Here is a 26,872-nt window from a genome sequence, read left to right as displayed (position 1 = left end):
AGGGACAAACAGACTCCCCACTGAGCAGGGAGCCCGACTGGGGGCTCGATCACAGGACGCTGGTATCATGACACTTATGGTCGGAGCCCCCTAGGCGCCCCCGTGAAAATTATTTTTAAAGAAAATTTAAAAATTATTTTGAACAATGACTGCATCATGAATACAAAAACTGAGTTTCTAAATTGTACTAATTTGAAGAAACTGTGCATTGAAGACACGTTCTAATATTCTTTTCCTAAAGAGTAGACATTATGATTACCTGATAAATTAGAAATCGTGATTAACCATCACCATCTCACCTGGTAATTTCAAGTCAAACCATCAAAAAAAAAAAAAAAACCCACAGGAGTTCAAAATTGAGAAAAATTGGTTCATTTTCCTTTCTAAAGTTTACCTAATGTCTTATTTCTCACGGGACACAAACATACATTTATGACCCAACACAAAGGAAGAAGGTCATTTAGACTGACAATATTTACGTGAACATTTTAGAGACTTTGGGTCTTTGTCATGACCCTTCACATTGACACTTGTGTGTGTCTATGTGTCCACAAACTAAAAACCTTGTTAACTAATCGGAAAAAGTTAGCCATCTCAGCACTTTCCAGAGAACCGGGCTTGGCAGGTCTCTTTCCTTCAACCAGGAAAAAAATGGGCTGGGCAGAGAACACGTGTAAAGCTCATTTTTAATGTGACGTGTGTGTTGAACGGCGGAAGGAGGGCGTGTGTGTTGAACGGCGGAAGACGTGTTACACAGGCCGTGGGCTGCGGTCGGTCCTCTCTCTCAGCTGCGGACCCGCGCTCTTCAGCTGTTGTGCGGGAAGGAAACGACCGCTTACAGGCTCATCTCAGGCTGGACTGACGGGTCATTTCCTGTTGCGCTAGTAATACAAACACTGAACTAACAGCCAGAGAATGTGGGTCTATTCTTGTTTCCGGAATAACAGCGTTCTGTGTGTGTGCGTGTGCGTGTGTGTGTGTGTGTGTGTGTGTGTGTGTGTGTTGGGGGGCGGGGGTGCTCTGTGCAGTCCTCCGTAAACGCAAACATCAGGCTGGATCTGAAATTGACTAACCCTGTAGTCCTGTAGATCATTGTGATGTCTCAAGCAGCTCAGCACTCAGACCAGCTCTAAGGAGGACACAGGTGATTCACAGGGATGTGGAATCCAGACAAAGCAGGTGCACACCTTCGTTAAATAAGATTTCGCTTGTTCTGGGAGATCCTTCTTTGCCCGACCTTCCCACCTGAACTGTCAGACTTCGCAATCTTCGCTTGCCTTACTTCCTTACCCGCCACCATGCCAGTTGTATGCACTTCTGAGTCACACGCGGGTCTGGGGAACCTGCCCGAGGACGTGTATTTCATCCACCTTCCTGCCCTAGAGAGAATCTCTGACATTTTGATTCAACCGCGCTAACCGACTCGCTGTCCCAGGGCACTGACCCTCTCTTAGGGTCGCATTCAACAGTTCCGGCTTGAGCAAGGGGTGGCTCTCCATCCGGGTGGTTCAGAGAGGACTAGACGTAGCTGTCAGATACAGGAAGGGTCACGTGGGCTGTAGGTTAATGGGCAACTGTGGGCTGATGTCACTCACAGCCTCCCTGGGAGGTGGCATCAAAGAGGCCAGCAACTTTCTGCTCAGTCCACCTGCAGGGCTCACCTACCCGATGCCAGGCCAGAAAATGGCCACAGGTGAGGCCCTTGGTGGCAGAACTCCCAGCTTACTGTGAGCTGGGCTGCAGGCTTCCTGGGGCTGGATCCATGCCTGGTTTCCGCGGCGTTCGCTGGTCTAACCACTTCCAGTTCTCCTCTTCCATCAGGTGAGGCATACAGATGGAACACAGAAGGACACTTTGAGCTCTGTTAGAATTCCCCCAGAGTTTGTCTCAGTGAGCAGGCTTCTGAAGGATATGATTCCTGTTATCACAAAGCTGGAACTCGATGAGTTTATCCACAGTTCCTCCTGGAGTCATTCAGGAGCCAGGTGTCTTTCTGCCCCAACGATGGACCAGAGATGGTCCCCATTACACTCCAGATTCTGTTAGCCACTTGCAGAGACGAGGACATGGAAACCTAGAGGGCATGACTTTCCAAAATTCATGGTGATGGGCAGAATCCAGACATCCTAACTGCTATCCAGCTCCTGTTCCCGCTTTATCCCTTTGTTCGAGGCAAGCCTGAGCTGTTGGGAATATGTCGGAGTGGAACTGGGAAAGACAGTCTTGAGGATGAAGACCTGAACTCAGATCTGAATACGTGAAATTGAATAAACCTCAGAAAGTATCATGTTTTAATGGAAGACGATGTCCCCAACACACTAAGTTACTACATTCTATTTTGGGTTTTTTTTTTTTAATAACCCACTTTCATACTTCCTTATTTTACTCTAGTCATGCCACCTCCCCTCAAATTTCTCTTTTGGCCTTATTTTTTATATATCGATCAGAAGTTCTGTGACAATAAGTGGCACTGTAACAAAAGGGTCTGTTGGTCGTTCTGTTCTCAGAACTCCCCTCCACCACGTTCTAGAAAACAGTGAAACATATTCACGCACTCAGGAAAACGCAGAAATGCAAGACAGCGTAGGTGTACAAATGAAAACCTCTGGGCAGCTGGATTTTCCACTAACAGACTCCTTTAATGAGAAAATCTTTTATGTTATTAAAAAAATCTTTATCAGCTCCCAGTCATGTCAGAACTGGATTTTGGAAATAGTCTTTCCCAGTTGTGAATGCTCTCATATGAATTATGAGACATAAAACATTAAAAAAATTCCTCTCTAATTTGAACAATATGCACATCAAAGGATTTCCTCCCCTCTTTTTTCTCCCAGAGGGCTCTCCTCTCCCCTGCCGGCGATCCCCTCCGGCTGCTGTAGCGCATCTACGCCACCAGGGGGCGCGCGTCCTCCATCACTTCTAATCAGCCCTGTCACCGTCACCAGCAACAGCAGCCCACTGCGTTCCCCCCAGAGACAGAAACATAACCTTATTCTTGTCACAGCCCCCCAAAATGCAATGCAGAATTTACATAGATTTCTTAAAATATGTTTTATCTCCATTGTCAGTAACCCCCAGCAGACCAACTTTACTTTCTTTCTTCCAATAATTTATGAAAACTATAGCAGCAAATCCCGTCGACTCTGTTTTATCTATCAATCAAATGGTAATTTTCATAATGTTTGTTACCATAGCACCCACAGCCTGTGATCCTCTGCTACTTCTGTTTTCCTCATGTTGGTTCACTGTTACAGGTAAGCAATCAGGGATTTCTCCCGGGGATTCTAGAACGAGGCGAGGGAGGGTGCAGGGGGAAACCCGCATAATTACCACAGTGATGGGTTGACATCTAGAACGACTCCACCCCTGCACTTTGAAGACGAAGACACAGAGTTTCTAAAATAGCGCATTATGTGAACTGAGCCCAAGAACAGAACCCACCTTGGAAAGTTTTAGCTCAATAATGCCTAACATTAAAAGACAGCTTTCAACCTGACAGCATGTCAGAATTTCTCGCCAATTAATTTTTCAAATACTCCTTCAGTAATGTGTCTGTTCTATTCTTTAAAAGAAAAAAAAAAAAGCCCAAGAGCAATCTCAGGCAAAGTGTCTTTCCTTTATCTCATAAAACAGAATCAAAATTAAACATACACCGAGGCACTCTTCCTGCGGTCTACGTTTGTGGTTAGAACATTTGGCCATGACCTTCTGCAAAATTCTCAAAGACACTGAATAGCAGTGTATATGTATTCTCAGATATTTCGTGTTTTTCGTAAGTGACAGGCTTACTAAGGATCATAGACACATGAAGTAGCAGGTGATCGAAATAAAAAAAAATAAAACATTCACATTTAGGAGTGGGTAAGTAGTGTAAACATCGTGAACAGTGATGCACTAAGCGTCGAGTCTAATAACTGTCACCAAAGCTGAACCCAAGGGCTGAGATGCCCTTTTTGGGCAGATGACAGGAACCCTGAGTGTCAGTATATACGTAATAAAAGCATCTATGAGGGAAGAACTGAATGTTCTATAATCCCACATCCTTAAAAGGCTGGATGCAGAGGACTCAATGGAAAAGTCATCACCACACCACTGGTTTGTTTCCACGGAGAAGAACCTTGAACAAAATTGATCCTCCCTCGGACAGCACGTGGCAGCGAGCCATCTGTAGGAATGTGCTTATTGAATTCTTTTTTGAGGTTGATTCTAGAGGGGATCTCTATTCTTCTGGAATTTGGGAATTGCATGTATTTCCAATAGTAGGGAAACCTCCATGTTTAAATATGTGGAATTTGAAGGGCACTCCATCTACTCATTCAACTCTGGATGATACATGATTATATATTTTTCACTATGTAGAATGGGAAAAAAGTTATTAAAATAAAACAAAAAAGAGGAATTACTGAGGGCAAGATTAAGACGAACCTATCGGTTAATTTCTTTTCATAGAACTGTGTTTAGTGATTGTCATTCTACCTATTTCAATAAAGAAGAAGCCCCACGGGTCTGCGACCTCTTGAGAACAGGCAGAGTTGCCGTGAGCTGCCATCCCAGGGGTCTTAGGTTAGCTGCAGCCAGTTGGGAAACCAGAAAAAAATATTCCTATGTCTCTACTATATTTAGTCCAGTCCTGCCTGAGTACTGAAGACATTTCATTCAAAATGCATAAAGGCACCTGACATGACTCACAGGCACTCCCTCTAAAAGGTGACTTATTTGGATCTTCATGTCCATCTGTAAGACATAAGCTGCCAAAAATCATGTGACAATGTTCGAGAATAAATGCTATACCTATCAAAGTCTTCAAGTTTCTCTAGAAGTGTGGTAACCCCTTGGCTCCCTAGGTTTGACCAGTGGTCCCCGGAAGCTGTTCTCTGGGCTAACTTCTTCCCAGAAGGATGCTACCCTGGGGGTCGTGTTTGGAACCTTCGTCAGTAGAGACAAGCTAACAAGTGATCGGCATCGATAGAAACATCTCTCTTGTTCAGGTGCAGCGGCAAAATTCAAGGAACGTCTGAGGGGGAAGTGGTGGTTGCTAGTTAGCAAGAGAGAGAAGTCTTCAAGAAGGCCTGGGTCACACCTTAGAAAGCAGCTCAATCTGAGCATTAGTATCTTTTTTGTTAAAAACATTTTGTAGAACTTCAGGGTCAAATGCCTTCAGAATGTATCCTGCACATTTTTGGAAAGCCGAGGAGTGAAAGGAGCGTGAGCCCCGCGGAGAGCGGCAATGGAAGAGTTAGGTTCTGGGTACTGAGTGATGGGATTCTCCCGAAAATCTTCTGGGCTCCATGGCGTTTTCTCTGGACCCAGAGACACACCTCCCTTTTCCTGTCTCTTTCCTATAATGATGTCGCCATGGCTATGAAAAACTTGAATTTTCCAAACTCAAAGACAATTAAGAGTATAAGGTGGAAGGAAGACAAATACTGTATGATTTCACTTACGCGTGGAATCTAAAAAACCAACCAACCAACCAAAAGCAGAAACAGACCCATAAACACAGAGAATAAACTGATGGCTGCCAGAGGGGACGGGTGTGGGGGGATGAACAAAATGGGTGAAGGAGAGTGGGAGGTACAGACTTCCAGTTATGAAATGAGTGAGTCACAGGAGTACGGGACAGGAATATAGTCAAGATATTGTAATAACGTTGCATGGTGACAGAGGGAAGCTACTCTTGTGGCGAGCACAGCATAACGTATAAACCCGTGGCATCACTATGCTGTACACCTGAAACTAACGTAACATTGTATGTCAACTACACCTCAACTAAAGAAATTACATATATATGGTGGACTTTCTGCCCATGTTGGGCAGAAAGAGATTATATCCCATGTTTAGCTTTCTGATGGCCTTGAAAGTGTACAAGGAAGAAGGACGAATATTCAAACCTATATCAGATCCACACGTGCAGATTAAAGACCAGGTACAGGAGAAGATAAGACAAGGATCTCGTCCTTCATTTGAGGTTTAGAGGTTGTTGTCCACTTTGAAAAGCTCCTGACCTTCTCTAGGAAAAAAATCTAGATGCATGTGAATGAACGAACATACAGCCGTTACATAAAATGCCACAAGTTTCTCTGAACTCCTAAAATCATGGACACCTGCTTGACCACAGAGTCAAGACTGAAGACCTTATCTTGAGGACCATTTATGGAAAGTTTTATGTGAATGTCAAGTAATGAACAGCCTGTGTCTAATGAATTTTGGCTTAAATTCAAAGGGAGATGATACTAATTTATTTCTTTCCTTCTCTCCTTCTGTTCCCTTCCCTTCCCTTCCCTTCCCTTCCCTTCCCTTCCCTTCCCTTCCTTCCTCCTTCCCCTTTCATTTTCTGTCTTTCCCTCTTCTCTCTCTCACTCTTGCCATGTCTTCCGACCAGAGAGGAGCTGGAAAAATGATCTCAGCATTCAATCAGTGAGTAACAAAGTGATTGGTGAATCCATTCACATTCTACAAGTCACTTTCTTATGTACAATGGCTATTGCCTTTTGGTGCCATATCTTGTGCTTCTCTCTTATCCATAATCCTCATAGCAAACACACCTGGGGTTTTTTGCTATTACTAATTTACTAGTGAGGAGCTACCCGATGGCCCCGAGAGAATGCATGTAACAGAAATAGGACAAACACACGTCCCGTAGCCTTCGCTTAGGTGTTCTTCCCACAAGACTGGGCAGCACAGGAAGCAGTCATCCGGTTCTTAAGGCAGATTCCTAAGGGAGAACTTTTGTCAACTGTCTCTTGATAGCTTGTCACTCAGCCTTAGAACAGCATGGCTAATGGATAGGTATACGAATACCTGATCTAGAACTACTTTGATAAACTCTCATGTTGAACATTTCAATATGGCACCCTTCTAGGGGGTTTTATAAAGTCTAAGACATGAGGGAGCCTTTCATGGTTCTCCATACATATGGTAGCATTTTATCCTTAAAACTTGAAAATTAACCCTACTTCAACTGAAGCCATCTAGTGACAAGAACACACAGCACTTTTTGTTCTGAGATAGTGCAGAGCAACGACTCTGATGATCACATCACCATGGCAGAGCGTCCTGTTCTCACTTGTCTACTCACCATTTATTAAAAAAAAAAAAATTTACTTATTCTTTACATCTTATTCTGTGTCTAAATTATGTAATGCTTATAAATACCCAGAAATTGAATTCTGATATTGGTGTTTGGCCGAGTCTGAGTCATTTGCTGAAAGAAGTAAACATTGTTAATGGGGAATATAATATAAAATTGTATCTAGCCCTTGTGCATCTCAAACACACACACACACATGCACACACACACACACACACGAATAACTTAGATAGACAGTTCTTTATGGTCTGGATGCTTATTTAGGATAAAGTAACACAAAACTTCTCAGAAAAATAGCCCCATGTGAAGAAGCAGCATAATTTTACTGGCCTTGTGACATCATCTGTTCTTATGTAACGCAAAGAAGCACACAGCACCCAACCACTCGAAGTCAGGTCCACGCGTACCTCATGATTGCTAACATCTTCCCCTCAGAATTATCCTTTTGCAAAGCTAATGCGTGTGGGTCACAGGCACTCTGTAGATAATGTGATCTTTCCAGACCAAGTTCTTTCGGGGCATCTATGAGGAAAGCATGGAAAACTACCAGGCATATCTTCAAGGTTACATCCATCCGTAGACGGAAACAACAAAGCCAACCAGCGCCCCCCAGAAAAGCAGACCAGCAGGAAAGGCTGTGTGCCAGACCCCGCCAGGCACTATACCTGTACAGATGAAGCTGGAGAGTCCCCCGTAGATGACTTCATCATTGTCGGGCAATATAAACGGACACCTCGTCTGAACCTCCAAACAGTATTGCTTGCAAGGAATTGTCTTTCTGCAGTTAAACTGAGCGACTTCAAAGTACTGGGAACACAGCCAGGCTTTGTAGACAATCTGAAAAAAGAGAAGAATCAAAAATCGGGAGGGATGACAAGAGTTCTGTCTCTAATACAGGACATGCTGTACTGGGAGAAGCATGCTGTGGTGCCAAGTGGATCATAAGGAAACTCTCATTTCCAGAAAGTTCTTTTACACAATGCCAGCTGCAAGTGATACGACGTGGCAACAAAAGTCTGCAGCCGAGCAAAACACTATCGGAGCGAGCCTCTAAGAGAATGCAAAGGGTAGCACGGCATTCGAGTTGATGTCGTTGTTTGAAAAACAAGGGAGTTCATCAGAACCTGAAGTTTCAAAATCCAGTGATACAGAAAGTAAAAAAAAAAGTAAAGAAAAACCATCGTCAACTGTGTGGTCTACGGTAGTTCCTGACTGCAGTGTGCGAGGGGAGTCAGTTCCGAGCAGAAAATCCGGCTAGCTATGCCACCAGTGGACACTAGATGGCGCTGAGTCCTCTGCCACCAGGGCCAGCAGGAGCTTGGACTCCAGGCGCACAGAGCAAGTAGCAGTGGGCATTGCGTTTATGACTCACATCAAGTGCACTAAAAACCTCATGGTCTCAAAGCCCAGAAACACTCAACCTTGGTCAGACTTAACATGCGTTGGTGTGTTTCACAGCGCGGGAAGGAGACTCATCAAAGCCACAACCTGGACCTCCGAGATAATGCACGAGCCGCATGAGTATGTGTTCAGTGTTCAGTTAATTTGATAAAATGTGAAACGATTATGACTCCATTTATCCCTCTGTTTTTGATTGCTATTAGGAAAATAAGTATTGAAAAAAATACCTTTTTCTACTACAAGGAAACAAGTTGCACCTAAATCCAAATAAAACAAAGAGAAAAGTACCCGTTCACAGTATAGATCACTGTGATGTGGGTAGTTCCCAGATCCTAGGCATGGAGGGCAGCTGTTTGTCTGTGTCTGGGACTAATAATATCCAGGGAAGATCTTGTCAGCTCCGTCTCACCTAGAAACGTGAATGGTTTACAGTCAAACGTACGCCCAGAGGCATGAACACTCGCCAGTAAGAGCAAGAACAGTGCCTAGTATTTACCAACCTCACACTCTGTTCTACGCATGGTTCATACTTTTTCCCCCAGGTCATTCTCAGCATACACCCAGAAGGTAACTGTGAGTCATGCTTTGCATACAAACAATATTTAGTAATGGAAGTAAGTAAAAAATCCAGAATTCAAACCCACTTTCTATCGGATTCCAAATCCTGCATCTTCAACAGTATGCTATATTTAATCTGAAAATGCCTTTAGAGAACTTATAAAATCACGAGGGAGTTGGTGAAATCAATCTGACATCAGCACCAAACTGCGTGTACCTGGCCGATATCTGTTTGGTGTTGAAATTTTATTCATAACTTTGCATTCGTTTGACCGAAATGAAACTTTATTCTTTGATCAAAGGTGCCTCCGTGGGGGTAAATGGGATGCATGCGAAATTCAGGTATAAGTCTAGACAGCTATACGTAATTTATTTGCTGTCATCATTCATTTATTTATGTATGTATTATTTACTTATTTATTTTAAGTGGGCTCCACGCTCCCAATGGGGGGCCTGAACTCACGACCCTGAGATCAAGACCTGAGCTGCGATCAAGTCTCAGCTGGCTTAACCAGCTGAGCCACCTGGGCACACCCATCAGTAATTTATTTATAAGGGACTATACTTCCTTAAAACTTGATAGGAAAATATACAAATAATTTGTACTCCCATAGGTCTTTGAACAGGTCTTCACATAAAGGCATACGTTAGAAAAAAAATACTACAATAGCTGAGAGAACCCCTAAAATTTCTTAAATTTCAACGTGGAAACAACGGGTTCGGGTGTGTGAATGTGGGCCATGGGGACAGAGGTGGCAGGTGGGGGCAGTGCTACCATGCTGTCAGAAAGAAGCTAGAAGTATGAGTTTCAGAAGAAAGAAAAGCCAATTTCCAACCATACTTCGGGGCAGTTGCGGATTGTTTTTCAAAATGCCGTTGGTACTTGTGCGATCTGACATAATACGTCATCTGATGGGGACATTTATGACACAAGCCACGCTGTAGTCTAGGCATGGCAGTTTCTGTCTTGTGTTTCCTGGTTCTGCTTTCCTTTTCTCGGCCCTAGGGGAGGTTGAGTATGTAGACAGTGCTACCAGGAAAGTTCCATTATAAGGAACGCTCACATTCCACATATTTCCGGGATGTAAAAAGCAGAGCTCTTAGGGAACGCCGCTCCGTAGTTCCAGAAAGCTACAGGTATTTTCATGGGCCAGACTGTGCTCTCCGTTCTGCCTCCTACTTTGCTTTTGCAAAATTTTCCAAATTCAAGTGGTATCTGAACAGCGAGTCCCCTCCTGGCTCTGGTAGACCCCATCTCGGGCAGGACTCTGTCCCCTCTCAGGGACAATGGGGTGTCGCATACCGGAGTCTGCCCAGAAATACACACTTTTCTCTTTGCAATCAGCCTCCCTGGCATCACCCAACAGGAATGGATCCATTTTTATCCTGGTTCCTTAGATGCTATTTCAACTATATTTCCTTTGCAGATTTTTCATGTAAAGGCCTAGTAAGTAACAGAGTGGTTTTTATAAATAGCAGGTAGTAGCTATGGACAGAAGTGCTCATGACTCTGAACCTTCCACGGGGCGATGACCACCTCCCTGGCCAGGTTTCAACGCATCACCAGTTCTCCTGCACGGACTCCGAGACTTTCGAAATGCAATGGAAGATTCCTCATCTGAGCCTTCAACATCTTCTAAAATTTTAGTGCTGGGGCTGCCATAGGTCAGAAAGCAATCAGAGAAAGCTTCGTGGACAGAAAAAGAAAGGCGAGGTCTTCCTTGTTGACTTTGAGGGAAATGCTGCCACGTGCCGCGGCCAAGAGCTTTCTAGATGTGAAAGCAGAGGCTAGAGACAAAAGGGCAGGCAGACAGGTGCAGGGTGTCCTGGCCTGGAGAGCTTTCTTGCCGGAAGAAATGCACAGGAATGAACCGGGCCATCTTGGGAGGCGCTGAGTTCAGTTAGCTTTGGCCAATGGGCCGTGAGGCGGCTTCTTGGCAGGACAGTGAGAGAAGTGAATGGCTCTGAGATACTTCCCAACGACCTTCTAGAATGTTTTGAGGAAGCGAGTTTGAGGAAGTCGGATGGTTTTCAGTGGCACAAAGCTGAAGAAGCCAGATGATTAATTTTTGTTAAAGTACAAAAGGATTTTCAAACAAAGGTGCCTGATGAAAAGTAAATACAGTTGTCTCTTTTCATAAAGACTCCGTAGTAGGAGGAAGTTCAGGAGTCTTTTCTTATGATGACCTCACCTTCTCCTCTAGAGAGAAGGATTAGCTAATTGCTTTTCTAGGTGCCCTAAATGGTATATATGATTATAAGATGGGGAGCAATAATTTGGGAATGAAACAACAGGAGATTCCAACAATGGAAAGCTTCGCTCCATTAAAAGTTATTTTAGGGATTTGCAAGCCCACCACCATCCCCTCAAAGTGGAAAATGTATGTAAACGAGTCAACGTAGGGCAACAGTTTCTTAATTAGTATGTTTGGAGTTTCACTCTGGCCTCAGGCAAGGGGACGGGGTAAGGAGACAAACTCCTGGCTGAAATACATCCGCCCACACCCCTCCTCGAGGGCAGGGACAATTTTATGTCTGGGGAACAATGTTTGCCAGGTAATCATGCTCACAAAGGACATCTCAAATAATCCCTTCACCCACGCGCTCGCCTCCGCTCTGCGCCCCTTGCAAATGACCCCTGACTGTACAGAAACTTGGCTTCCAGCTGCCCGTCATGCACCTAACAGGGAACAGGCTCAAGCCCCAGTCTGCAAAAGCAACAGACTAAGCGATAAACATGGCCTAAAGGAGAACGCCGTTCTTACTTGTATCAGGGTAACGACACTCTCTCTTTCTCCCAAACCATTTTCTCACTTGTTATTCGTTCCCCAGGAAAACTTTGAGATGCGCCTGGGAAACCTTTTACAAACGAAGAAACGAGGGAACAGAGATTATAGTAACAAACGAACGGTGTTCAGGTCTCGACCGCGGGACCAGCACTGTTCTCACTGGGACTCTGGAGCCCCAGGAGGACGAGGGAAGTCCTCGCTACCTGAACCGGCACACATCTCTGGGGTCACGGAGGCAGTGCACTCCAGAGCGGAGAGGTTCCAGCAGTGGTCCTGCTGATATATTCATTTTAATTAATTAATTAATTTTATTATGTGAGGCTCTCATTTTAAAGTGGAAATCGGGGCCTGGAAAGATGACAGTTGATGACAACCTGACTTCCAGGCCATTGTTTTAATAATGCATCACATCATTTGGAAGGCATCGTTCACTGCTAACATCCTCTTTTTCCCCCCACAAGTCACTTCATTTCAGGACTGCACTTTGTAATTCCACACCGTGGGCTGTCATGAGCCACCCCACCTGCCCCTCGGGCTGGCTTCTGGGTCTGCTTTGCACACACATCCCCTGGACACGTGGGCCTATTTGAAGATGCGAGTGAGGACAGCAAAGAGAGGAGAGGAGGGGCAATCCTAGGGAGCCTGGGCTACAGAACTCATCTCCAGACTCACGATGAAGAATGATGTGTTTTAAAGATAATTTTCGGTATTCAGCAAAGTTTTGGGTGTAATGGCACAAGCATGATTGAGCTAAAAGTCTCAAGAGGTAGACCAGGTGGTGGTGGGTTCTTTGTCTGCTTCCCAATTATGGGAAGCGATGTTAAGCTATTGGGCTCCGGAAGGGAATGTTTTATGTGGATAAAGGGATGAGCCTAAAATAGTAACCATTTTGTTCATTAGAAGTTATGCACAGGGCCCTGAATAATCATGGTTAACAGGATTGCTATTATAAATGACCATAAGCATAAACCATGTCAGGTTCTCATTACTTCTCTTGGTTCTGGACATTCCATTTGGATATGGCTAATCTTGTGAAGAGCCTTTCAAAAACACCTAAGATTAATGTTTCCAATAGAAGCTGGGATTCTCATTCCTTTTAAATATGCTTGCCTTCCTCCCCAAATCTATATCTATGTGTCAGAGCCAGATAGCAAATTTATATTGCAAATATACATTGGCCTGCTGAAAAAAAAATAGCATGTTGGTTACAATTTTTTTATCATTAAGAGGAAAGTCAGGTATCGAAAACAGCTGTCATCTCCATATCAGGAGGTTGCTTTCCTATTTCCCCAAGAATTAGCAAGGACGGCTTCTTTCTACATTGATAACATGTGTTGATACATTTTATTAGATCCTTTGCTGTCACCTCGAATGCATTAGTGGCCTGAGTTCTGAGTGTGAGGGTGAAATGATTGGTTATGTAAGCAGTAGTCGGCTACAGCAAGTGCCCTGGGCTCGTGCACTTTGACGCACGCTGCGTGCCGCTGAGATTGTAAATGCAGGCGGAAGTCAACATAAATGTTCACGCTCCTGTGTCTGAATGTCTGCTTTCTTCTTTATTTGTGTCCGTGTCTCGTGAAAGCACACTGCACCCAGAAATCAGAAATACTGATGTATTCAGTGAGGAAACAAGAAAACAAGCCCGTGCCTGGCGATGAGGTAAGGCTTCTGTGGAATATATTAAGAGGTGGACAGTGTCCTGAGCACCAAGCTCCTTGATCCGCCAATGTCAGCACACCTTGTCCTGCAGGGCTACGTCTTGGCTCCGTGTCCTGAGTAAGATGCAAATGTCTTCCAGTTTCTGTCGGTGACCCACTTCCGGATCCTGTTATAACACTTGGTCTATTTCCCTGAACTTCGGAACTCCCCTGGCTTCCCGGCGCTGCCCTACATTCTGAAGTCCCCCCAAACCGAGCTCACCACCACGCCAGAGCGCCGGGCTCATTCGGCACAGGAGAGGGGGCCCGGCCAGAAGAGGGGTGCGGCCGGGCCAGTCTGCCGGCCGGGGTGCCGCTGTGGAGGACTGTGGACACACATGACTGTTACAGATGGCCCTTTTGTAAATAGAGAATGCTCCATGCAAAGAGGAAGCGGAGCAAGCAGAGAATTCGTCCCTGTGTCCCCAGAGCCATCCGGGGGATACAAAGCCAACTCGGTTTCTCCATCCCCTCTCCTCCCCATTCCCACCTGCCTGGCTTTGTCCCCGCTTCCTCGTCTCATCTTCTTTTCTCCGATTTGGCGTCAGCCCCCAACCACTCCACAGAAGCTGTTCTTTCTAAGCAAGCTGGCCGCTCTGACGATAAACCCAGCTGCTTACACCGATTATTCTATTTGACCTCTCGGTAGCATTGACCGCTACTGATGGAGCTCCTTCCTGCCACGCGGGTCAGACCCCAGCTACCCACTCCAGGCAGTGCCTCCCCATCTCCACCTGCGGCTCTGTGTCACTGTTGTTTCCTCGGCCACTCCCCAAAATGTTGGTATCCCTCAGGCTTCTGTTCTAAACTCTCCTCCACGCAGTCTTTCAGGGCAATCATCCACCCCCGGGATGATTCGGTGGTCATCTATAAAACAGGGAAGCTAAAATCTTGGTTTCCAAAGCACCTTTCTCTCTCTCTCTCTGTCCTTCTCTCTCAAGCATCTGGTCTCTCTTGAAATGCTCTCTGGCATGTCTCGCTTTCAGGCCTCTGTCCTCTCAGTCGCTGCAGGTCCACAGTGGAATTTGGCATCTTCCCTCCGGGGAGAGGCAAGAGTGAGAAATCTGGGAGTCACACCCGGCACCTCCTTCTGCTCTCTAGAGACCAAGTCTCTAGCTCCAAGTCCACCTCCTACATCTCCTACATCCCTCCAATACCTGCTCACACCTCCTGATTCCTATCACCACCACCATCCTGTCACCATCGGTCTCCCTCCTCGATCGCAGCATGGACACATCCGTGGACCTCACCTTGCGACTCCTCCTCCACGCTGCTCTCCACACTGAACAGGCTGTTTCCTCCCGCCCCGTGTGGCCACATCTGGAAGTCGACATGGGCCTCTCAAGATCCGAAATGGACTGTGCCTATGGGCTTGCATAGTGCCCGTTCCTTCCTCGTCCACTTTCCCTGCTAGGAGTGCTTGTGCACTTTTGTGTCCCAGCGCCCTGGGGGTGCCTTCCTCAGAATGCTCATTGGAAATTCGCCCCATGGGCCTCAGGTCTGCACGGCTCCGTCTTGTGATTTGGTTAGTATGAGCCAGTCCTCCTGGCTCTGAGCTCCTGTGCAGAATAGAGGCTCGAACTAGAACCTCGATGAGCTTCCACGAGGGTGAATCCTATGGATCCCTTTGAGGTGATCGGTCAGCTAACTCTTCCATTGGAGGCCAAATAAATCCTTAAGAAAGAAGATTTTTTTAAGCTTACTTCATGGATTGAACCTTTCTTTCCAAACAGCTAGTGTGGTTTAGGTCCTGCGGCACAGTGGGGGCTGGGATGAAAGCAGACAGGGTTCCCACGCAGAGAGGAGGCAGGTGTGGAGTAATGCGCAGGGCTTGGGAAGGCCTGCAGAGCTTGAGAGGGCAGAGTTTATTCTGTACTTGTTTTTAAAAATGAACATGCTGGGGGTACCTGGGTGGCTCAGATGGTTAAGCTTCTGCCTTCGGCTCAGGTCATGATCCCAGAGTCCTGAGATCGAATCCCACATCCGGCTGCCTGCTCAGCAGAGAGCCTGCTTCTCCCTCTCCCCTTGCTCGTGCTCTCTCTCTCTCTCTCTTTCTCTAATAAAGAAAATCTTTAAAAACATGGACATGCTGCTTTGGCTGAGATTTTGATTACACTAATTCATACCTTTCCCAAACTGTTCTACCATACACTCGAATGAAAATGAAGAGGGTTGTAGTAGGTGAATTAAGCTTACAGGCAACAGCCTTTTCTTACAGTGTCAAGAAAGATCTTTTTCAAGGAGCCACATTCACCAGATTTTTACGTTAGTGACAAAGACGTCAGGAGCTCTGCTATGGACATAGGAAAGGAAAGAATTTCTTTCATGGAGACTACTTCCAAGTCCAGCCATGGGTGGACACAGCTGCAGAGACAGGCGTAGATGAAGTTCCTTTTGTAGACCAGCAGCCAGTCAAGCCCGGGAAGGTGGCAGTCTTGCGTGTCACATGGTCCTCTAAACATACCCTGTATTTCAACCTGGCTTATAGGAACTGCCGTCAAAGTACCAGGGATCCTATTAGAATTTACAGCTTTAAAAAAATCAGGGAGCACACACATTTCAATATGAATTCAGGTTGGGGTTCCATGCCTTCAGCAAGTTTAGAATGTGGAAAAGGGTTGAAAAGGTGGGAAATCAGCCTTTGGAAGAAAGAGAAGTGACATGAGTCTGTAGACAAGAAATCTACAACCAGTCCTTGGCATATGAAGGGATTCTTTACCAAGTAAAGAAGAATGAACGTGTCGTTGTGTCACACTTCCCTTGCTCTGTCGGACTCACGCAGGAATACGTGAAGCCCTTGAGGATTCATACGTGAGGGAGTGTTACAATGCAGAAGCTAGACTATATTTAGAAAATGGCAACGCATTCAGTAGAACTGTAATAAGTAATCGGCACATTCACTAAAAAGTTCAGATGTATTCATTTCTTCCTAGACAGAATAGAATGGGACCTACCATAACGTCGGCACTTAGAAGAAACACACAAAAAGGTTCTGAAGAAAGTTCATGCATGACTTTGTCATAGAACCCAAAGTAAACTGGAAAATCTGAAATAATAAAGTAAAATTAGTTGTCTAATTTCTAGTTATTTCTAATAATATTTCTAATCCATGTATTCTAATATTTTTATGTAGTTGAATACCTTAGAGAACTATAATATAAAACGCTTTGGGTATATATCCAAATTTCCTACTCCTTTGCCATATTGTCAGGACGTTTCTGCACCAACAGTGCACAAGGACAACCCCAATTTACCTACCAATAGCTGATTGACAAGTGTTATCAATTTTCTTAAGATTTTATTTTTACTTATTTATTTGACAGAGAGAGAGAGAAAGGAAGGGAGAGCACAAGCAGGGGGAGCGGCAGGCAGAGGGAGAGCGAGAAGCAGACTTCCTGCTGAGCAGGGAGCCTGATGCGGGGCTTGATCCCAGGACCCTGGGATCATGACCTGAGCCAAAGGCAGACCATCTGAGCCACCCAGGCACCCCCAAAGTTATCAGTGAAAACAATAATAATTTATTTTTGCTCAAAGTGGGTGCGCTGTCCCATGGCTGAGTGGGGACTTTGCAGAATTTATGTTTCCCACGGACGTGAGTACTTCTGATTTTGCATTGGAGTCGATGTACAACTAGGGCCGTCAGTATGGTTTTCTGCTGGATCCTAGCCTGTCTGCTAGCAGCGAGGTGCAGGGGCAGAGACAGACCCAGATGCCCCTGGAGACCAGGAGCAAACCAGCGCCTTGGGAATGCAGTGTCATTACGTGTCACAGGGCTCCTGAAACATGCTATTTATTTATACCTGGTCTGTATTGACTGCCAGAAAAGTGCCAGTGATTCTATTAGAATTTATAGCTTTAAAAAGTCACAGAGTGACGTGTGCCTGTGTGGCTCAGTCGGTTAAGCGTCTGCCTTCAGCTCAGGTCGTGATCTCGGAGTCCTGGGATCGAGCCCCACGTGCCATTGGGCTCCCTGCTCAGCGGGCTGTCTGCTTCTCTCTCTCCCTCTGCCCCTCTCCCCTGTTCATGGACAAGAAGACATTTTGTTCCCCACTTTGTCGGAAACAGACATGGTACAGTCGTTAGTAGGCAGGGGCCACTCTTCCTGCATATGTCTCCTTTACCCAGGGCTTAGCGTCATCTCAGAAATATGCTTGTAATACAGAATCATACCTTGTTTCAGGTAATACAATATTCACTATTACTGAAAACTGTAATTAATGGAATTCACTGTAAGAATGAAATTGCTAGTAACAGTGAAAGGTACAGCCTCAGAGCAGAGTTGATTCTTACATATTGTTCAGAATGAAGAAAGCAGCACCTAGTTTCACACTCAGAAAGTCAGTAACTGTACCAGAATATGCTTAAATTAAATTAAGAAAGTACTTTTTCGTGTCATTTCTTAGTTCTGATTGGTATTACTTACTGATGTAAGTCTACAGAGATGTAGACTACATCAGAACAGCCGGATATTGAACTTGAAGAATTTTCTGTGTTGAGAATGTATGTGCATACGCATCAATAAAACGTAAATCATAGTATATGCAAACGATGCTTCCCTTTTTGAGTATCCGTTAGATATTGTAGCCCAAAGCAAGGCTGATTGGTAAACAGCTCATGAGGTTTGTGTCCCTGACGAGGCCTTAAAGCTTAAAACTAACAGTTGGCTTCTTTCTAGTGCTTTGCTGTGCTGACTGCCATAATCCCTAAAATAATCATGAGTCTTTTAATAAGTTGGTTTTATTCAATTTCAAATAATAAGGCTTAAAGATCATTTTATTTATTTATTTATTTATTTATTTATTTATTTATTTATTTATGATTTTATTTATTTATTTGACAGAGAGAGAGAGCACAAGCACGAGGAGCAGAAGAGGGAGAAGCAGGCTCCCTGCTGAGCAGGGAGCCAGATGTAGGACTCAATCCCAGGACTCTGAGATCATGACCTGAGCGGAAGGCTGACACTTCACTGACTGGGCCACCCAAGTGCCCCTGGAATACATTTAACAATACCTATTCCAAAACCCCAATAACAAAACTAACTTATCATTCAGCTTCATTACATAGAGATACTAAAAAAATAAAATCAAAGTCCCATCATCTTCTCATACTTTCACTACACACACATAGACCCACATTTTCTTTATGTTTGGCCAAATTTCATTACCATCTCAAGGGGAAGAAACCACCTGCCTGTCCCCCTTACAAGTTAAAACAAAAACCAATCAAACAATAAAACCCAAAACCTTACTTTCCACATCCATGATCACTCATTACATTTTTTCCCCCGGGGAAAACTATGACTCCAAGAGTCTTTACAGAATTTAGTACCCTTCATAAAGGTTGTTCCCTTGAGGGTCAGTGAGCCAGAAGGAAAATGATTTACTGCAGTGAGTGCCTGGGGTTTAAACCAACGCCACTGCTGACGTCACCGAGCACCCAGAGAACAGATTGGAGGGAAGACTCTGGGGAAGACGTGTATCATCAAGTGAAGAAATTGGCAAAAAATCTCATTTGATTTCAGTCACGGGGATAAAAGGTGCAGCCTAGAGAATGTAGTGATGGCATTGTAACAGCCTGGGTGGTGACAGATGGTAGGTGCACTTGTGAGCACAACAGAAGGTACAGACTTGTCGAATCACTAAGTTGTACACCTGAAACTCACGTAACATTGCGTGTCCACTGCAGTTGAACTAAAAAAAAATAATTAAGAGTTCAGTATGTGGGAGGCACTGTGCCAGGCGGCTAAAATATATATTTTCTCATTAAAAGAAAAAAAAGTGTAAATATATACATATATATATAGTTTGATTTTATTTGTCAAAATTTACTATACTCTCCATTATTTAAAACCAGATTCAGCTAGAAACCATCTTTTCTATTCCAAGAGCAAAATAACGTTAATTACATATTTATTGGAATGTGTAAACATTTAGGTGGAAAGTCTTTCTTTTACAGTGAGATTTAGCCAGTAGCCTGTCTCTTTCACATTATACTCGTGTATGAAACCACTCAGCAAGGATTCTCACTCCCTGTGGAATAAAGTGAGTAACAAAGTACGAGATCCTGAGGCTTGCATTTCTTAGACCTACAGTCTAAAAAATGTGGACATCCAGGGCGCCTGGGTGGCTCAGTTGGTGAAGCGTCTGCCTTCAGCTCAGGTCATGATCTCAGGGTCCTGAGATCGAATCCTGCATCCGGTTCCCTGCTCAGCGGGGAGTGTGCTTCTCCCTCCCCCTCTGTGCTTTCTCTCTCTCAAATAAATAAATAAATAAACAAATAAATCTTTAAAAAATTTCAAAGAAATAAAAAATGTTAACAAGCATTTCATGACTTTTCGTAATCGCTTTCAATCTGAAAGAGCAGAATGAAGTGGACAGGTTGAGTGAAGCAAAGATGGTGGACACGAACGCACAGCGCTTCCTCTGTGCCACAAACTGTTGGGAGAAATACTCCATGTAGTAGCTCGTTTGCTCCTCACAGCAAACCTCTGAGGTCAACAGCAACATCTACCTCCTTTTCTTGGGGGCATGAAAAATGAGGCCCAGAAGGCTTAAATCCCTGACTGAAGCGACCAAGCTAAGCCAGAATTTAAAACCCGGACTATTTTCAGGCCCCACACACCCAGCCGCTCAGCTACCTGGCGTCTGTGATGACAAGATATTTTCCATTCACCAGTATGTGGTTCATTTGCCACTAAGTATGTTGTAGGTAGACAGTCTGGTATTCTATCATTTTGGGGAATTTCTTTCTGGCAAAATAGAAGTATAGCCCGAACACCTCAACACCTCATCAGAGCCACGTGGAAAATTCCTTGAGGCAGGACACCATCCAACTGCAACAGCTCTCTTCCTGTTTCAGTCCAAGTCCTACTCCCTTTCCACATATTTTCCATCTTGCAAAACAGAGATTGTGTAATTCTACACAGACCTTCACTCGTGTGTGCAAATCTCCCCAATATATTTTGGAGACAATAAGCATGGCCAACCTTGGTCACCCCTCAGATGACCACTACGGATGCCTCTAAATCCTGCCGTTCTCACTGATTGTGAATCATGCGATACCTGCTTTGTGGCTGCCTTGCTTTCTCCTTCGACAATGATAGTGTTAAGGCGGTTTCTCATCTACCGGACTTGCCATTAGGACACCATTGTTTTCTGACGTATGGAGAGAGTCCTCCATGTCTAGCACTGAGCCTCGCTCATCTAGGAAGATTTATTGAATGGGCTTGATTATTCCAGCTCCCAAAGATGTTCAAGACACAAGGTGTGTAAAACTCCTAAGGGAAGGGTTTGGTAAACACCATATCTGTAGAGGGCTTTTAAACATCAAAACAGTGATTATGAATGAATTTTCAGACCTTCTGATCAACTATTCTTGGTAATTATCCTAAGTTAAAATTCTAGCAAACTGCTTTTCTGAAAAGTCTCCATTACATAATTGCGGATTGCATGGTACTGGTGATTTTCATGTCTTGATAAATAAGAAAGTAGGTATGGTTAAAACAGTTGCACACTCCCCCACATCTGCCAGTTTTACAAGATGAGATTGACAATATAATGGAGAGGACTACATAATGCAGAAATAGATTCCTGCACATGAGAAAGAGCCATGGGCAGCCATGAGCCGTGGCATTTATTACTCGGTATCCCCTACAGAAGTGCATTTATTTGCACTTAGCTCATTCACTTGAGCTTCCATGAGTAGTACCAACCTCATAGGATTTTAGGAAGGATTAAATAATCATATATATGTAAGGAAAATCAAAACTAGTAAGACTTTGCCAATGGTATGTGCCGGCAGAGACCCATATTTTAAAATGCGAGCTCTCTATGTGTAACACACACTGGTAGAATAATGAGTTGCCTTTTTTTGTTTTTTAACTGACTTTCTCCTTCCACCAACGTTTACTGAGTATCTATCATGTGAGAAGTATATGTCAGATATTTTGCTAAGAGGAATGGGACCATTACTGATCAATTTGTATTTTGGGTTAATTTAGATAAAACAGTGATATCCATGAAGGTGAATCTCCAAGAAGGCTAGTGGCAGCTCCAATCTATCATAGCCTGTTCAAAAAACACGTAATATAGGTACCGAGGCAGCATGGAATTATGAGCGTAGCTCTTATAATTCTACTGAAATGGTCTCCTTGCTGCCAGATTGACAGTCTAATTAAGGGAAATCAAATCATCAAACATCTCTTGTATAATCTTAGAAGATCCTGCATCTCAAGGGGGTGAAGGGAGGGAAGAACACAGTGTCAGGAGAGTAGGGAGGTAAGGGAAAGCAGGCAAGAAAAGACCACTGCATCACCACAGGGAAGAGAGGCTGAGAAGCTAAATGTGTAACTCTGCGGGAGAGGCAAAACAATGATATGAACCCCCCAATGCATCATGTCGTCAAGTTCATCTCAAACACACGCCAAAAAGAATCTGGTCCTTTTGAGTCATTTGTACTGTTATTTGGAACAACATAAACACAGAGAGTAATATAAGGGTAATATACAAGTTAAAGGATTTTGGAGACTCTTGGTTGATGATGCTTCAGCTTGTCTCCCTGAAAAACCCTCCATTTTAATTATGAAGATTCTCTTCTGAAAATGGATTATCTTCTACGGTTCAAGCCAACCAGCTTCATAGAAGCTATGTCATGTGAATGTTTTATACTATTTCCTAAAACTGTCTTGCCTTTAGCTTCCAGCATAAAACTATTTGAGAGCCAGAGATATGTCAGATAAAATATAAGCCGTCTTTTAGACACAGGTACTCAACTATTTGGAAGTAATAGCAAACCCAGGTGAGCAAATTCATTTTGGATTTCACTTTAAAAAAATTTAATGAGGAAATACATCATGGGAAATACACACTAATCTAACATCAATACCAATTATGATGATGGGGACGACGGGCTGCTGGAGAAAGGCATTCTGTCTCTGAGGACAGGGAGTTTTCATTATGTCAGCCTTGTGATAAAGAGAGTGTGAGGATCATTTCTCATGCTGGGGGACAAGCAACACCTGCAGCATAATTAGCTACTCAAAATCTGTTTGTATTTTAAAAGTGCTTTATATAACTGTTATTATGCATCAAAGAATGTCTTTGGCTCAGCAGCTAACCTTTGCACGGCATAGTTCAAGAGAGCAGGACGAGGGGTCAACAGGAGATTCGGGGTGCGTGAGAAATCTGGAGGAAAGCCTGTTTACCAAGAGAAAGCAAAGCTTCCACAGAAAAAGCAGCACAGCGGACCCAGGAACATTTATATTTTTATTCCTGGTGTTAAATCAATTCCCTTCTCTACACCCTGACTCAGGGAGCAGAGATCATTAAGAACACATTTAAGTGCTTAATTGGGTTTTGAAGAAGGTTTCTCCATTAACATTAATTAAAGTCTCCCAGGGCTCAAGAAAGCTCATTTGCCAGGTAGGGCTTTTCCAGGTTCACTTATGTTCTCATTGCTGTCTCAGCAAAACTATTATTCTTGTCTCGGATTCCAAACTAAGCTTCAAGTGTATGCAAGGAAAAAGGAAACGCAGAGGAGCACTGTTCCATTCTGTGATAGAAGATTTGCCACATTATAGAGAAGACTTTTCTCCTATGCTTTTGCCCTTGAGAAGAAAGACCATTACAGTCGTGGCATAACGTGTGTGAGTCGCTGCTGACTGAGTGCTGACTGAGTTAACTTGACACAGAGATGCCAACGTCTGTCTTCATGGACAGAAACACTTCCGAATTAAAATTACTATTTCGTGTGTATGCTAATCTTAGGAGGTCGAGCCATAAGAAATTCCTGATATTCAAGCATTTTGCTCTGCAAAAACAGCACGTTCATATGGTTCAATGTAAGAAACTAGAGACTCTAGATTTTGTACATGAAGAAAAACTATACTCACAACATTTTCTCTCCTTCATCTCTATATGCCCTTGAATTTCTTCATATCTATGGATGTGGACTAGAAGCACAGAAGAAGGTGAGCAACTTTATCTTTGGTTGCTTGTTGGGGTGGAAAAACCTTTAAGATTCTTCTGTGTGAATATATTGGCATTATTGTATTTATTTCCATACCACACGTCTTCTCTTTGGGTTTTTTTTTTCCCCCTTCAATATGTAAGGAACGGTAGAATTAAGTAGGAAAATTACAAACTTCAAGATAATAAATATTTATTGCCTGCCTAGTAGCTATTGTGAGGAATACAAAGAAGACAAGATGTGGAAAAATGAAAGAAAACCCAAGAAAGAGCCAGATGAGAGAAGGGAAAAGAGAAAGCCAGCCAGCCAGCCAGGCTGGGTGGTAGAGAACAAGGATCCTGGGGGTGCCTCAGATGCCAACAAACCAGTGATGGCGCTGGGCTCTTCTAAATTCTCGGGTTTGTAAATTACCAAATGGAAGCTCAGTAGCATGTATTTGGAATGGAAAATTGGCAAATACAGTTTTTATACAAATGTTTGCCCAGGGCAGGGAAAAGAAGGGACAAGACTGTCCACATACAAATGACATACAAATCTTTACACTAAAAGCTTCACATCTCCTCACTTATTTGCATATTTTTGTCTGTGTTATCTCAAATGTCTTCTATAATATTGATAATTTTAAATGTTACATCAGTAAAATTCATTAGAGAGTAAAGTCTTCCAGATGGTGGCTCTCTTAACGGTTCACATACTCTGTGTTCCCCCCCCCCATGTTGTGAAGAATTGTGCATATTGGAAGTTACCTTTATTTCAGAATTTCCTTTACATGGAAGAGCTCCACATTAAAAAAAAAAAAAATCCATGCCCCGTATTTTTCACCTATTTTGCCTCTTAGCATTGCTATTAATCAACTACAATTTGGTCTTAATGGTAGCTCTTCATTAAGGCCTTCTGACTATAATATACAAAAAAGCAGTTTTTGAGCTATGCAAAGATTTCTTTGTCCTCAAGAGAGTGCTGTTAATTTTTGTAGCATTGAGTACCAAACCGATTTGTGTGTTTGTAGAGCAATCCCAAACCATAGGATATGGCATCAAGGTCAAAGGGAAGGAGAACTGAAAATATTAGCTGCCCTTCAAAAATCTTTTAAAATCTCCTGCTTAACTGGTGACTACAGACAGCGTCCTCTGCAGCAGAGAAGTTCTGATGTTTCATTTTATGGGAAAGTAGTCCAACATTTTTAAGCAATTTTAATCTATTTCCTTTTATTTTCCAATAATAGAGTTCAAAATGGCTGGATATAAAGAAGTATGTCAGGGCAACTATGCAAGTTAGGGCACTTATAATGAGCAAGCTTGATCAAGCATTTTGATCTAAATTTAAACATTTACAAATAAGGTCTGGGAAGAATGGAGAGACAAGGACGTCAGTCCTACAAATCATGGTCATTTCCTCCTTCGTAGTCACCATTTACGTAAGCCCTTGGAAATAAAGCCAAGGTAATTAGGTGGGGAAGGGCATGCCCTATTATTCCTACCATGGTGCCTGGCATCCACATCAGAAGATGAACAAATGGAGAGTTGCAAATAAGGGGAGCAATGGAGCTAATCAGGGAGGTTATCCGGTAATGGAAAGACTATGCCGGAGTGTAGTCATCTTGATATCTACATCATCTTCGACATTATAGAGAGTACAAGAGATCTCAACTATGGGAGAACAGGGAAACAAAGATGGGATCTCACAGATGCCTTCCATCTCTAAGCTTCTATGCTCTTTCACCTAGCACAAACAACAGACCCGAAATCAACCGAATGCATTGTCCTAATCACAATCCTTTGAGAAGAGACACAAAAGGGCTCTTCTTCACAATACCTACCAATTCAATAGGCTCACGGGGCTAGATGTGTACTTAAAATGTAGGAAATTTCATGCTTTTAATAATGTTCCTCACTTCCCTAGTGATTTAGGCTGAAATGATGAGGGCACTTGCTTGAGCTAGAAGCAGAGCCCTCAGACAGAGACAGAGAGCTAAAACCCCATGCAAAAAGATTTTGTGCATAGCTCCTGGAAAAACAAATAAAGCAGACAAGAGAAAGAGCCTACATTTTTGGAGTACTTGCACCTTTTCAATTATCGTTCTAGATACTTGATAGGAGGAGACTCATGTCGTTTTCCAGATAGTTCCACACAACGGGTACTGTCTTAGCTCCACCTTTATAGATGAAGAATTGAGACACACAGAACTAAGTAACCTGCCTAAGATCACACACATAGGTGTTGATGTTGGGGCAAGACTCGGAGCTCAGAGAGCCTAGCTTCAGAATCCACGTTCTTCTTTGCTCAATACACTGCTTCTCTTTTGGAGACTGGTTGAAGTTCAAAGGGAAGCTTTTTGGTTCGATGCCATTGAGAATTGACAACGAAATAGTCAGAATAAAACAACGAAAATAGTTAAATTGAAAAAGGATGTACTTTACTTCTGAAATTTGAGCAACGCAAGTCTAAAGACAGTCATAGCTTGGACGCTCATCTCAGGAAGATTGCACGGAGCAGGAAGAGACATAGAAGGATGGGCCCTAGGGGGACGTGAGACACAATGACCAAGGCAGGACACAAGCCAAGGACCACAGCAAGAGGGATTCAGAGTCATCTCCAATGAGTGGAATCGGCTTTTTCTAGGGAGAAAGGATCACAAGTTAAAACCAGAAGTGCCTGTAGTTCTCGGTGTCTGAAAACAACCCGGCACGTAGGAGAAGGGACACAGGTACGGCCTTCCCAGCCCAGCACGTGGGCCCGCTCATCCTCAACCCATTTTAATCTTCAGGAGAGCTTGAGTTAAAGGACCTTTCTGGCTATTGAAATAGATATCTGAGTGGAAAACATCCCCAACAGACAATCATAGCCAAAATTTGGGAGCATAAAAACGGACAAAAATACCCTTCAGTGGTTTGCTTACAGAGTTACGAAGGCGTATTTCTGTCTGGCTCTGCTACATGTGACATAAGCAGATCTCAGGCAGGAAGAACAGAACAATAATCAATAGCAGCTAAATTGAATTCAGAGCCTGAACAACTACATTTACCACACGAGGCCAGAGAGAGAGAGACAGGGAGAGAGAGAGATTTAAATGACACACATACCAAGTGCTATTTGTTCCCAACAGAAACGATCAAATAATGAAGTGAACAATAATTTTATCCCCTTACCTTTAAAAATATTTTATTATTGAAATGCAATTATAGAAACCTAGCCTTCATTCTAGAAATGACTTTTGCTTCCCACCATGAACCCAAGGAAAGAATAATTTCTTCTGCGTCTTTCTTCTTGAAAGGCTTTGTCTAAAAATTATTTGCCATTTAAAAATGCATGCTTTTTTAAAAAGTCAATGGGAAATTGACTGTAAAGGTATTTCAAATGCAAAAATAAGT

General features: G+C 43.5%; 1 non-coding gene across 1 annotated transcript in view; it reads right to left on the bottom strand.

Moving 5' to 3' along the window:
• LOC123776727 (uncharacterized) overlaps positions 1 to 7,914 on the bottom strand; it is a 34,469-nt gene extending 26,555 nt beyond the window's left edge. The window contains exon 1 of the transcript XR_015725887.1: positions 7,756 to 7,914. This is a non-coding gene — a transcript (uncharacterized LOC123776727). The remainder of the gene's footprint in view (positions 1 to 7,755) is intronic.
• Positions 7,915 to 26,872: the final 18,958 nt, after the last annotated feature.

This window comes from Ursus americanus, chromosome 10 (genome assembly GCF_024610735.1).
Source record: "Ursus americanus isolate L20-20 chromosome 10, mUrsAme1.1.p, whole genome shotgun sequence".
Classification (NCBI taxonomy): Eukaryota; Metazoa; Chordata; class Mammalia; order Carnivora; family Ursidae; genus Ursus; species Ursus americanus.
The sequence above is the reverse complement of the archived record's forward strand: the minus strand, read 5'-3'. Positions and strand labels throughout refer to the sequence as shown.